The following is a 12,567-nucleotide window of genomic DNA, read 5'->3' on the forward strand; positions in this document are numbered from 1 at the left end:
TTATTCATTTTTTAAAAAGATTTATTTATTTATTTATTTTAGAGGGGGAGGGGCAGAGGGGGAGAGAGAGAGGGAAAGAATCTCAAGCAGACTCCCTGCTGAGCGTGGAGCCCAATGTGGGGCTCGATCCCAGGACCCTGAGACCTGAGTCGAAATCAAGACTTGGATGCTTAACTGACTGAGCCACCCAGGCACCCCTCTGCTACTTATTCATTTTTTATTTTTATTTTTATTTTTAAAGATTTTATTTATTTTGACAGAGAGAGACACAGCGAGAGAAGGAACATAAGCAGGGGGAGTGGGAGAGGGAGAAGCAGGCTCCCCGCTGAGCAGGGAGCCCGACGTGGGGCTTGATCCCAGGACCTTGGGACCATGACCTGAGCCGAAGGCAGACGCTTAACGACTGAGCCACCCAGGCGCTCCTACTTATTCATTTTTTAAATCAGGTGCCAAAGGTTTTATTAAAAATTGTGGAGGATACATAAATTAGGAATAGTCATTGGTGTCTCTGTGAACTTGAAAGAAACTGCCATTACTTTTGGTCATTATTATTAATGCTTCTTCACCTCTGGGTGGGACCTCCTAGTCTACCTCAATAGCAATCTTATCTCCAGGAGCAAGCACCGTGCCTGATACCTCACTGGCACTCAGAAAATGTTTGTTGAATTAATTCTATAGCCAAGTGTTCGTTGGCAGACGAATGGAGAAGCAAAGTGCGGTCTATACACACATGCAATAGTATCCAGCCTTCGAAAGGAAGGTGCCAGAACATGGATGAAGCTCAAGGACGTGCTGCTATGTGCAATAAGCCAGTCACAAATGCTGTGTGATTGCACTCATATGAGGTACCTAGAGACAGAAAATTCTTAGAGACAGAGAGTAGAAGGGTGGCTGCCGGGGATGGGGAAGGGGAATGGGGCATTAGTGTTTCATGGGGACAGAGTTATAGTTTGGGAAGATGAAAAGTTTCTGGAGAAGGATGGTGGTGATGGTTGCACAACAGTGTGAATGTACTTAACACTACCAAACTGCACAGTTAAAAGTGGTTAAAATGGTAATTTCATGTATATTTTATTATAATTTAAAAATAAATATGGAAAGATGAATGCTATGGAGAGAAACAACTGGGGAGAGTCAAATTCTTCTGTTCAGGTAAAACACGCCGTGTTCCATCCAGGAAAGGCTCTGGATGGTTCTAAACTAGGGAAATGGGTCATCCTGGCCCACCAGAGGATGGAGCTGAGCTGCAAAGCAGTGTGATTTGGACCTTGTCGAGCTGTCTCCTCAATGGGCCCTTCCGGGGGGAGGTGGGGACAGGCTGAAGCTGCGCTCCCCTCTAAACTCAGGAAGCTGAGTCTGGCTCCGGGTCCAATCACGTGTGGTCCTGCCTCCCCCCAAACATGGCCCCTTCGGGGTTATCACCAAGAGACGCTGTGACCAACAGAAACCAAAGAGGAAACGTGAGAAACCGCCCAGTGATTCAAAGTGTCCCAGGTAAGTGGGGTCACAGAAGCCACCGAGCGGCCCGAGGCGCAGTGAGGGAAGAACAGTGAGGTCTTTGTGCTGAGGTCCCGGAGTGCGGCTTCCTTCCTTGCCGCCCAAACTCAGCAGGGCACAAGTTTGAAGGTGCACAGAACACTGCTCCCACCTGAGAAACAGTGGGTAAAAGGGAAGAAAAAGCAAGGAGAAAGAAAACCACCACAGGAAGAGTGAAAATCGAGCATCTCTGAATTTGCAAAAACAGAAGGTGGATTCTGCAGCCCATACGTGAGTGACTTGGATGTTGGCCCCAAGCAAGCTCTTAGATCGAGGGTCTAGGAGAGTAAACAAAGGGCCTCTTCAAAGGAAGATTTATCATGGGGAGAGATCCTGCTCCTCCAGAATTTCTCAGAAAAAGGCTCCCAACTGCCCAATTCATCAGTAAAGGGTTTTGTTACACAATCATATAGTAACTATGATCTGAGAGCTGACTTTTGTCCCACAAGTCAGGCTAACGCCCCATGAGATAACAGAATGTGTATATATTGGTCTCTGCCTCAGGTTCCTGGCACAGAGCTCCTTAAACCCTTGTAACTTCCTAAGTGATAAGAACACCAGCAGCATCTTTTGTTATAATATTTGGTCTTTGGCCCTGGCTTCTGACACAGAACTCCTAAATTCCTTGGAATTCCCTGGGTGATGGCAGTCGTTGGAAGCTTGGAATTTTCAGCCCTGCCTCCCACTCTCCTGAGAGGGACGAGGGGCTGGAAATGGACTTAGTGATCTATCACACTTCTGTGATGAAGCCTCCATAAAACCCCCAGAGTATGGGGTTCAGAGAGCTCCTGGGGTGGTGAACACATGCAGATTTGGGGAGAGCGTTCAGAAGCTAAAATATTTCTAAAACACACCCAGATAGGGACGCCTGGGTGGCTCAGTCAGTAAGAAGTCTGCCTTCGGCTCAGGTTAGGATCCCAGGGTCCTGGGATCGAGCCCCGCATCGGGCTCCTTGCTCAGCGGGAAGCCTGCCTCTCTCTCTGCTTGTGATCTCTCTCTCTGACAAACAAACAAGTAAATAATTATCTTTTTAAAATAAATAAAACACACTAGACAGAGAAGAGGGACAGTGGCTGCCTTTAGAGGATGGGCTTCCTACTGGGGGTGGGGCATCTCCACCAAGACATTAGCTACCGGAAACCAGGAGTGAGCCTCAGAAAGCAGTCAGCCCCACCCCTCTCCGTGCGCCTAGCTGGCTCGCTCTCTGCAATGTAGTTCACGGTACAGGAAGAAAGCACAGACTCTCAACTGAGACAGGCTGTGCCTGTGAATTCGGGTGCCAGCACTTACTAATTACATGGCCTTGGGAAAGTTAATTACCCCCACTAAGCCTCCGTTCCCTTCCTTTGTAAAACTGGGATGATGTTACTTTCATCATGTGGCTGGGGCTCCAAGAATGAAGTAGGTCTTAGTAGAAGGTTTTCATTCATTGACTGGTGTTTAAGAACCCACAGTGTACCAGGTCAGCGATTGGCTTCACAGATGTTTCTTTTTCTCTTCGTCTAAGCCAGGGAGAAAGGGATTTGCTCAGCACTATCCTGTAGGAGGATGATAAAAGTCTTTTGCTCCGATATTGGTTCTATTGCATTGATACTGATATTTATATGTGTGTGTGTGCGCATAAGTACATATACCAATATATGTGTGTATATATACACGTATACACTTGTATATCCCATGGTATTATACTATAATCTGGTTTCCATCAAGGATTTGTATCGTTCCAGAAAAAACAACAACGGGATAGTAAAAAATGGTGCATTCATTTAAATACCCTTATGGTCTGCTGGTGGCAATGCCAATTAGTAAAATGGTCCTGAAATGCACTTTATTATATCAGGAGTCTTAAAATCTTTAAGTATTTTGGCCACTTCTAGAAATTGATCTTAAGGAAATATTGAAATTTTTAAAAAAGATTGCTTTAAAAAGAGTTTATTTTTTAATTTTTTAAAAGATTTTATTTATTTACTTGAGAGAGAGGGAGAGCAAGAGAGAGAGCATGAGGTGGGGGGTGTAGGGGTAAAGGGAAAGGGAGAAGCAGACTCCCCGTTGAGCAGGGAATCCAACCTGGAGCTCGATCCCAGGACCCCGGGATCAGGACCTGAGCCAAAGGCAGATGCTTAATCAACTGAGCCACCCAGGCGCCCGTTAAAAAGAGTTTATTAAAGCCATTATTTATAATGGCAAAATCTGGAAAATGCCCACATTTATAACCATGAAGAGAGAAGATAAGTAAATAATAGGAAATGATATTAAGTGAAAACTCAGGACACAAACTGTGTCTACAGTATGACTGCACGTATGTAATGATATTAGCTGTACGCTTGTCGGAAAAAAGACTGGAAATACATGCATCCAAATGTTACCAATCATGGTGGAATTATAGGTGAATATTATTTTCAAATTCTGCAAGTTTACTCTTATCAAAGAAAATATAAACATAAAGCTAAAACAACAGAAAACAGTTTCTGTAAGAGAGGTAAGAAACTTCCAATGCCTTCCTGCATGCCAACCCCCCAGCCGTTTTTGGTCTACATCCTGTTTGATCTTACCGAGTAAGCATTTGACTGTGTTGACCAGCCTATCTTCTAGAAATCCTTTTCCTTTGACTTCCGCAGCACTGGGCTCTGCAAGAGAGGGTGCTGTGATCGCTCAGCAAGGCCTGCTACAGGCAGGGGAAGGGAGCTGGGGACACGCATGCTACACATCTGCTGTCTTTGCTTTAGCTACTTTCCCCTTAATCTCCTATCCTCACATCACTCACCATATCTACGCTAATGAATCCAGCCCCAAATCCCAGTATCTTTCATTCCCTCACCTTCCATGCCCATCTCTTCAACTTCCCATGTTCTTGACATCAGGCATCTTGAACTTAACAAACTGAATTGGTTTTCTTCTCCTATAAACAAAGTAAATAATGTCACTCACCTGCTTCCAACCTCGTTGCCTCCCTCGGACTGCAGGATAAAGATCTAAAGTTTTAGAATCACCCAGGAAGACCTCTGCAGCCTGCTCCGACCTCACATGCCATCCCAGCTCCTGGCCCACATGCCCCCTTGTTCTAGCCATTGCAGTGAATATCCCACAGCCGACACCCCGTTTGGGGCCCTAAACTCCAGTGGTATTTGCTCATTGGAATCTCCTTGTGAAACATCTGCTCCCCCAGCTCCCAGGTCACTAAGAAAGGACATTCCAGGAAGTGTGGGTGCCTATGACAAGCATAACAACCTTGGTCTTTGTGTCTGAGCTGCTCTTTTCTTGTGAGCTCGTGGAAAAGGAAACAGCCCATTCCTCCACCAGCATGCATCAAAGTCTCAATGTACTTACACCTTAAAAAAAAGTGACACCTTGTGTATGAAAATGGCTTTCAACTGCAGACTATCATTGCGAAGGAAGAGTTTTAGCTTATTAATTATAAAATAATTGAATATGACTACAGCATGACTTATCCTGACCCCTGTGTGTCAGGGGACAAGTCCAGGGTCATCGCTGCATAGAGATCAGCACCCCAATGTCCTCGTTGGGGTGTGCTACACACTGAATATTTGTGTCCCTCCAAAATTTATATGTTGAAACTGAGTCGGCAATATTAAATTAGATGCCTCTTGAATGTAGATTTCAGTATTTCTCTGGCACTAACTTTATCCCAATGTGATGGTATATGGACATAGGGCGTTTGGGAATGATTAGGTCATGAGGGTGGACCCCTCATGAATGGGATTAGTGCCCTTCTAAAACAAACCCCAGAGAGCTCCCTCTGCCTTTCTACCGTGGGAGGACACACCAGGCAATGGGCATGCACCAGACACCGAATGGGCTGGTGCCTTGATTTTGGACTTCTAGCCTCCAGAACTATGAGAAAGAAATTTCTGTTGTTTATAAGCCACTCAGTCTATAATATTCTGTTATAGCAGCTCAAGTGGACTAAGACAGGGCAAGTTTTCACCTGTCATTACTCCTTGAGCAGCCTAAGCTGAATTAGGCACCCCAGTTCCACCCTCTCTCTTGTCCAGACCTGTAGGATATGGAAAAATTAACCAATGGAAGTAGGAATGCTGTATGAGACAAAGAGACTGGCTGAAGAGTGTAGACCCTCCACCCTATTTGCCCTGTACATCAAAGCAAACCGCATCTTCCCAGGTCCTCCAGAGAAGGACTGCCTGTCTCACAAGGGAAGGTCACCTTCCTAGTGGCCCAGAGCCTACAAGAAGCTCTTGTCTCCAGGACACCAAGCCAGGGTAGCCTTAGCAGGGACTGAGTAAAGGCAACAGAGATTTCAAAAACCAAGACACCATCATGGCAGTGGGTTCAGCCCCTGATCTGCCTTTACCCCCCTGGCTGCCAATTTATTATCTCCAGGTAGAGAGTGAATGGAGGGTAATTCTACCTGGTTGTGGTGCTGATGGCTCAGATTACTGTATCTTCAATGATTCAGATAGCTCCTCAAGATCTATTTGTCAGAAGCATGTGTTCAAGAGGTTAGTCTCAAAGGAGCTCTCAAACCACCTGGGGCTTTGACAAAGTCAAATAAGAGTTGCTCTCATCTATTAAGCTCTTGTGTGCTAGGCAACGTGCTAAGCACTGTATTAATTAATACTTCACAATTAGTGTGGACAATTAATGTCTCAAGAATCATCCCAACGTTCAGTGGCTTAAAACAATGGCTATTCAATCAGGTGTCATAATTCTGTGGGTTGACTAGACTCAGCTGGGCATTCTGTCCCACCTGGGGGCTGGCCTGGCTGGCCCATCGGGGCTGGGGCCCCGGCATGCACAGCTGGAAGGCCAGGCTGAGCTGGGATTCTGGGGTGGTGGGGCCTCTTTCTCTTCTCCCTGCCTCTCCATGTAGATTCTTCTCATGGGCTTGCTAGTAGGCAACCTGACCTCTTCCATGATGGCTCAGAGCTCCCCAAAGCATAAAAGAGGAGGCCACCAGGTCTTCCTCTGGCTTAGAGTTGGAACAGCACAGCACCACTCCTGCTGTTTTCTGCTCCTAAGTGGGTCCCTGAAGTGGAGTGGGAGGACCACACAGGGCATGGGAAATGGGAAGACGGTGGCCACCCAAGGAACCAGGTACAGATGGATGTGGTCACTTGAGTTCACGCAGCTCCTGCCAAGATTCAGGATTCAAACTCAGGTCAGCCTAACTTCAAACCTACATTCCCGATTCCCGCTAGACTGGTCATGAAGGAGGGGCAGAGGCAAAACCGTCAAGAAAGCAACCAGCCACCGAGCACTAAGGTTCCCAGGCGATGTTGGGTCACCTTTCAAAACAGATTTTAGTTATGCTCAGAGAAACAAGAAAGAGCCCCCCTCTCCCCGAGACAGATGGTGAAATTTAACAGATGAAAACACAGAGCTGCTGAACTCATTTGGTCTCTATTCTATCGGGGATCATGGTCTCCAAAGCATGGAGGGCAGAACCAACAGTGGCCAGAGAGAGGCTGCACTATGCATTAGACTTTGGGTCAGGAGACCTGAGGTTTGCCCTGCCCAGCTGCTGTAATGGGAGGGAACCACACACACCCTCTGAGCTTGTGTCCTCGTCTCTAAGAGGGGATGACAAAAACGAGCACACAGGTTGCTCAGAAGGTTAAACATGATATCATGAGGATTAATAGGTGGCACGGATCTAGCACTGCACTGTTAAGTTTTATGGGAGGGATCACGGGACTTTGAACATACTAAATTCTGGAGGGCTAGAAAAGTATATGGAAGACATTGGTGAATGTCTGATGTGCTTGAAAGAATGTGGGAAACAGCAGAAGCAACTATAGTCCTGAGCTCCGAAAAGTAGAAGCTACTTCCAGAAAATAGAGGCCAGTACATTTGATTTTGACCCTGGACAAGATTCTAGAAGAAACTTTCAAAAAACATAAATCATGATACAGCCCTAAAATGAAAACTATGCAATTGTTAAAAATTATGTTGTAAAAGCATCTTTAATGACAAGGAAGAATATTCTCAAAACAGCAAATTGTAAAAGTGATGGCAGAACAGTATGTATCTACAATTGCCTTAATTTGGTTGAAAAAGTTCTAAGCACATCTCTGATGAACACTACCGAGGAGGTCTTCCTTCGATGCTCCAGGAGCTCCTTCTACAGGGTCCTTTGCTGGCCCCCCTCCTCATCTCCCTAACGTGACCACTTGGCTCACTCAGGGCCCAGCTTGAGCCTTCTCTCTCCTTGGGCGGCCTCATCTTTCCCATGATTTTAAACACGTCCAGATGCCAAGAACATTGTGTACATGGATACCCACGCTCTTTTCTGCTTTCCAGGCTGGCACACCCAGCTGCCTGCCCTTACGCTACATCTCCACTTGGCTGTCTTTCAATATTCCAAAACACTGGAGATAAAATGGAATTCTAAAGAAGTACAAGTAACCCACAAGAAGATCCAAAAAGAGAAACAGGAATGAGGAACTGGATCTCTCATCCATTGCTGGTGGGAATGCCAAATGGTAGCCACGAATTACCAGTACCAAATGGCCAGTCTGGAAAATAGTTTAACAGTTTCTGACCAAACATGCACTTACCATATGACCTTAGGCATTCATCCATGAGACATTAAAATTTATGTTCACACCAGAACTTATATGTGAAGGTTCATAGCAGCTTAATTCATAATAGCAAAATACTGGAAACAACCCAATGTTCTTTTACGGGTGAGTGGTTGGATAAGCTCTGGGACATTTGCATAGTGGAATATTCCTCCGTAATAAGGATTGAACTACTGGTAGGCACAGTAAGTTGGACGGACCAGAAAGGCATTATGCTTAGCAAAAAGAAGTCAATCTCCACAAAGAATTACCAATACTATGTAATTTCATTATACAACATTCTCAAACTAAAAGTATAGACATGGAGAAGAGATCAGTGGTTTCCAGGGAGTGGCCCTAAGGAGTGAGTGCAATACAAAAAGACAGCTTAAGGGGGTTCTGTTTTGATGACAGGACAGTTCTCTATCTCGATGATGGTGGTGGACGTATGAGTCTGTTCTTGGGATAAAACTGCATAGAACTGCACATACATCCATACAGGCAGGTGCAGATTTTAACATGCTGAGAACTGATGTCTGCAGTCAGGTTACCAACCATGCAGCAGCATCCATCTCCTGGTTTCTATATTGTCCTAGAGCCATAGAGGATCCACCATGGCAGGATGCTGGGTGTGGAGCATATGTGAGCCTTTGGGTACTATTCTTGCTACTTCCTGTGAGTCTATAATTATTTCAAAGTAAAAAGTTTAAAAAAATAAAAATATATCTCTTATATTTTCTAATTGTGAGAGTAATTCACAGGTGTATTACTCAGGAGTCATTTGGTTGAGTTAATTCAAGCTGATTTATGTTAAAAGGTGGGGGGGCGGTTATTACAAGGCCTTAGGGCTGAGTATCACGGGTGTCAAGATGCCGTGATGCCAGGACTTAGGAAGGGGCTAGAACTGGGGTCTGTACAGACTTCCAGGGTCAAGGGCCATTTCTTGTCCTATTTCTTTCTTTAACTCCTCTTTCTGTGTTCATAGGATATCTCTCCACCAAGATGGGGCAGGCTTTCTCCAGCCCCGACTGGACCTTCCAGGAAAGAGCATCTGGCTGGCCCAGCTGGTCTCTGGTCTCTACTCCAGACTAACCAGTTATGGGTCCACCCTTGTGATTGGGTAGACGATTCTCAGAGGAAATGAGGAGTCATGAGTTCACTAGATGCCCCAAAAGGTGACTATTATAGAAAACGAGCAAATCACACGAGAGAACAACACAATGGCCCACAATCCCACAAATGGGTTGGCACCACAACTTAGGTCATTTGGGAAGAGATTAAACACGGGCCCATCTATAAGGGTGTGGGCAGGATGTAGGGAAGCCCCCAAGATGGTGCAGAACCCTGGAGTTGCTAACAGCAAGGCCCCTTTCCTCCCTAGGCCTGAGGAGGTACAGGGCACTAGTTACTAGAACCTGCTGGAACCTTGGTGGGGGCAGGAGACCAGCCAGACTAAGGCGAGCGGCAGCGAAGGAGCAGGAGGAGCAGATTCCCGACTTCGCTCTCCTCCCTCCATCCAGAGCCTCCCTCTGGTCAAAGCCAACCGGAAGCCAGAGGCCACACAGGTCAGTAGCCAGGGCGCAGAGCAGGTGGAGAAAGGTGGAGAGTGGATCTTGGGGTGGCAAACAGAAGGTAGTCAGCTAACCTCCGGAAGGATTTTGGTTTATAAAACAATATCATGGGTATCAGACCTCAGATTCAGTTTTGAAGCCTGCCTTTTTCACTGGGCCTCGTGTTGTGAACATTTTTCTCAGGCCTCCAGAAACGGTATTTTAAATGGCCGATGAGCATCCTATTACCTGGCCATGGCATTGAGCCCTTATTTAGCCTTTGGGCTCTTTCCAGCACTTCACCCAGATGCCCAGAGGTTTGGTTATAGGTCTGTTGTGGAGCGGCTTGCCATCACCACTCTGTGGGTGACTGTTTGCTGTCTGTCTGCCTCTGTCCTAGCCTGTGACCTCCTTGGGTGTCTCATCTTCGAAGCGTCAGCTCCGAGCACAGAGTATTCCTCAATAAATATTTGCTGGACCGAAAAAAAAAAAAAGAAAGAATGACAAGCCAGCAAAGTGAAGGCTGAGTACAGGCACCATGTCAGAATCCCTCTCATCTTTGATGACCGCCAGGGGTGCTGATGAATGCAACAGCCCGGGCCACCCCAGCATGGGGAGGAGGCAGCCGGATACACAGGCGAGGGCTGGGCTTCGACTCTCGGCTCCCATACTTCCCTGGTTTTAAGAGCAAGTCAGGTAATATATCTCTGTAATATATCGGTGTCTCTCAGTTCCTGCTGCAAGATGGGAACACTAGGGTCCTTACAGGGGTCACCCCCATTTCTAATCCTTGCAACCTTGTCAGTATTAACATCTCCCCTTTCTCAGGAGCCACGATTACCAGAGATCTTGTCCGCCAGTTGCATAGAGGGAGGAAAAAAGAGAGGCATGCACACACAAAAAGATTGTCAATCTGAGTTCTCGATCAAGGGAAGTCTAAGATTACGATGGAAAGACACAAAAGACGAGTCACCAGAAGGAGACGGGAGTGGAGTTGTGACTGAAGATGCCCCTTTGCCAAGACAAACACATCTGTCACGTTCACCTCTAATTTCTACAAATACTTCATTGTTCAATGTTTAGTAAATCCATCTTTTGGAAAACCCTGATTCACTTGAGGAAATCTTATCCAGTGAACTGTTTTTATATTGCGAGATTAATGATCAGGTAAAACAAGTGAAAATTTGTTCCCAGGGCCTCAGAAATATTAAGCTGGGAGCAAATTCTCATTGGCTTTATTTTGAGGGGACCCCTTTTACTGGGACCCCTGTTCTGTTAACTGTTTCCCTCTGTTAACGTCTGGTTCCTTCCTTCCCAATGCCATTTCCACCTCAAACTGCATTTCGGGCTTTCATGTTAGTCCATTTCCGGTGTTTCAATTCTCCAAGTAAGCTGAGGTGCTTCCTGGGCCCTCCTCCCTGGCCGGCACAGAACTCTGGCTTTATGTCCCCCAGTTGTGCGAGACCACTAGCAAGTCTGCCCCGCCTCTGTGTGGCCGCTCTCCACTTGGTTTCTGGGCCTCACCCCCGTGCAGTTAGGATTTACAAATGCCCTGAAGCCTGGAGGTGGGAAAGACTGCTTGCTTCCCTAGAGACCCCTTTTCTCTGGGTTTTTGGCCCCTCAGTTCCTGGCACTGAATATTGACTTTCTTTCCTTTGCCTTTTATTTCCCATCATGGAGGGGAAAAAAATCAAATAAGCCATATTTTTTTCTTGCATTAGCACATTCCTATTGGATCCCTACACTCTGGCTCGCCTCCTGGTTCCCTGCCTCCTCAGCTCTATCCACACATATGGCCAAACACTAGACTCTGTCACAACCAAACACTGTACCACTTCCAAAAGCTCAATCTCAAACACAACTTTTTTCTTAAAGATTTATTTATTTGAGAGAGAGGGAGAGGGAGAATCCCAAGCCCACATCCCCCTGCGTGCGGAGCCTGACGAGGGGCTCGATCCCAGAACCCTGAGATCACGATCTGAGCCGAAATCAAGACTTGGACGCTCAACCAACTGTGCCGCCCAGGGGCCCCTCAAACACACCTTTTTCGTCACAGCTCACTTGCTCTGTGCCCCTGTGACCACAGCTCTCCTCCCCAAATGGACTTCCAATCCACAGCCCTACATCTGTCCACTTGCCAGAATCTCCCAGGCTCCCACTCCTGCCTCGCCAAGCCCACATCTCACCGTAACTGCTCCTTCAGGGGCACCCTAATCTCCCTTTCTCATTTTTCCTCTGACAGCACCCTAACTATGACCAAACTCAACCATGGCCTCACCCTACATCTGTCCGAGTTGCTGCTCATCACTGAAGAGTCTACAGAATACACTCCGATTCTGAATGGGCCCCGACACAGCCTGACCACCTACTGAGGGTCACTGGTGCGCCCACTTCCTTCTCTCTAAGTCCTGGACTTCACGACCACGCTCTGCTCAAACCCAACATCCTTTCCCCAATTCCCAACTGTCACCAATATGGACAGGTGATATACGTGCGATCCAATGAGAGCTCACTGTCTTCCCGACACTGGGCCCACTGATGTCCCTGAATGGGTACCGAGAAACGTTGCCCTCCCTCCTATTACTATGATTGGCCCATCTCTGTGTGCGAAACTGCAGTCCCTCACAAGGTCAAGGACTTCACTTCAGATGGAACCCCTTCTCTCCTGCGTGGTCAGCTTCTCCCCCACTGCTAGACCCTGCTGGACAGCACCTGTCTGCCAGCAAGCCGCCATTCCACACGGCTTTTCAACTGTCCCTCGCCCCATGTCTGTGCTCTCTTTTTCTCACAGAAAAAGATGTCTCTACTTACCGTTTTTATAGTTTCAGCATCCTCACTCTGTCTTCAACCCAATATAATCATGCCTTGGCCCTACCGTTTCACGGAAGAGTCTTTTTAAAAGTTGCCCACTATTTCCACATCCCCAAAGCCAAAAGTCAATC

At 46.8% G+C, this 12,567-nt stretch overlaps 1 protein-coding gene across 1 annotated transcript in view; it reads right to left on the minus strand.

The window, feature by feature from the left end:
* The window catches only part of GALNTL5 (polypeptide N-acetylgalactosaminyltransferase like 5), a 109,873-nt gene that overhangs the window by 59,864 nt on the left and 37,442 nt on the right, over nucleotides 1-12,567 (minus strand). Inside the window, exons 5-6 of the mRNA XM_032394375.1 lie at nucleotides 4,355-4,435; nucleotides 4,089-4,163 (exon numbers count right to left, since the gene is read on the minus strand). The gene's annotated coding sequence lies outside the window, so the exon portion shown is untranslated. The remainder of the gene's footprint in view (nucleotides 1-4,088; nucleotides 4,164-4,354; nucleotides 4,436-12,567) is intronic.

The sequence above is a fragment of the Phoca vitulina genome, unplaced genomic scaffold (assembly GCF_004348235.1).
Source record: "Phoca vitulina isolate PV1807 unplaced genomic scaffold, GSC_HSeal_1.0 scaffold80, whole genome shotgun sequence".
Taxonomy (NCBI): domain Eukaryota; kingdom Metazoa; phylum Chordata; class Mammalia; order Carnivora; family Phocidae; genus Phoca; species Phoca vitulina.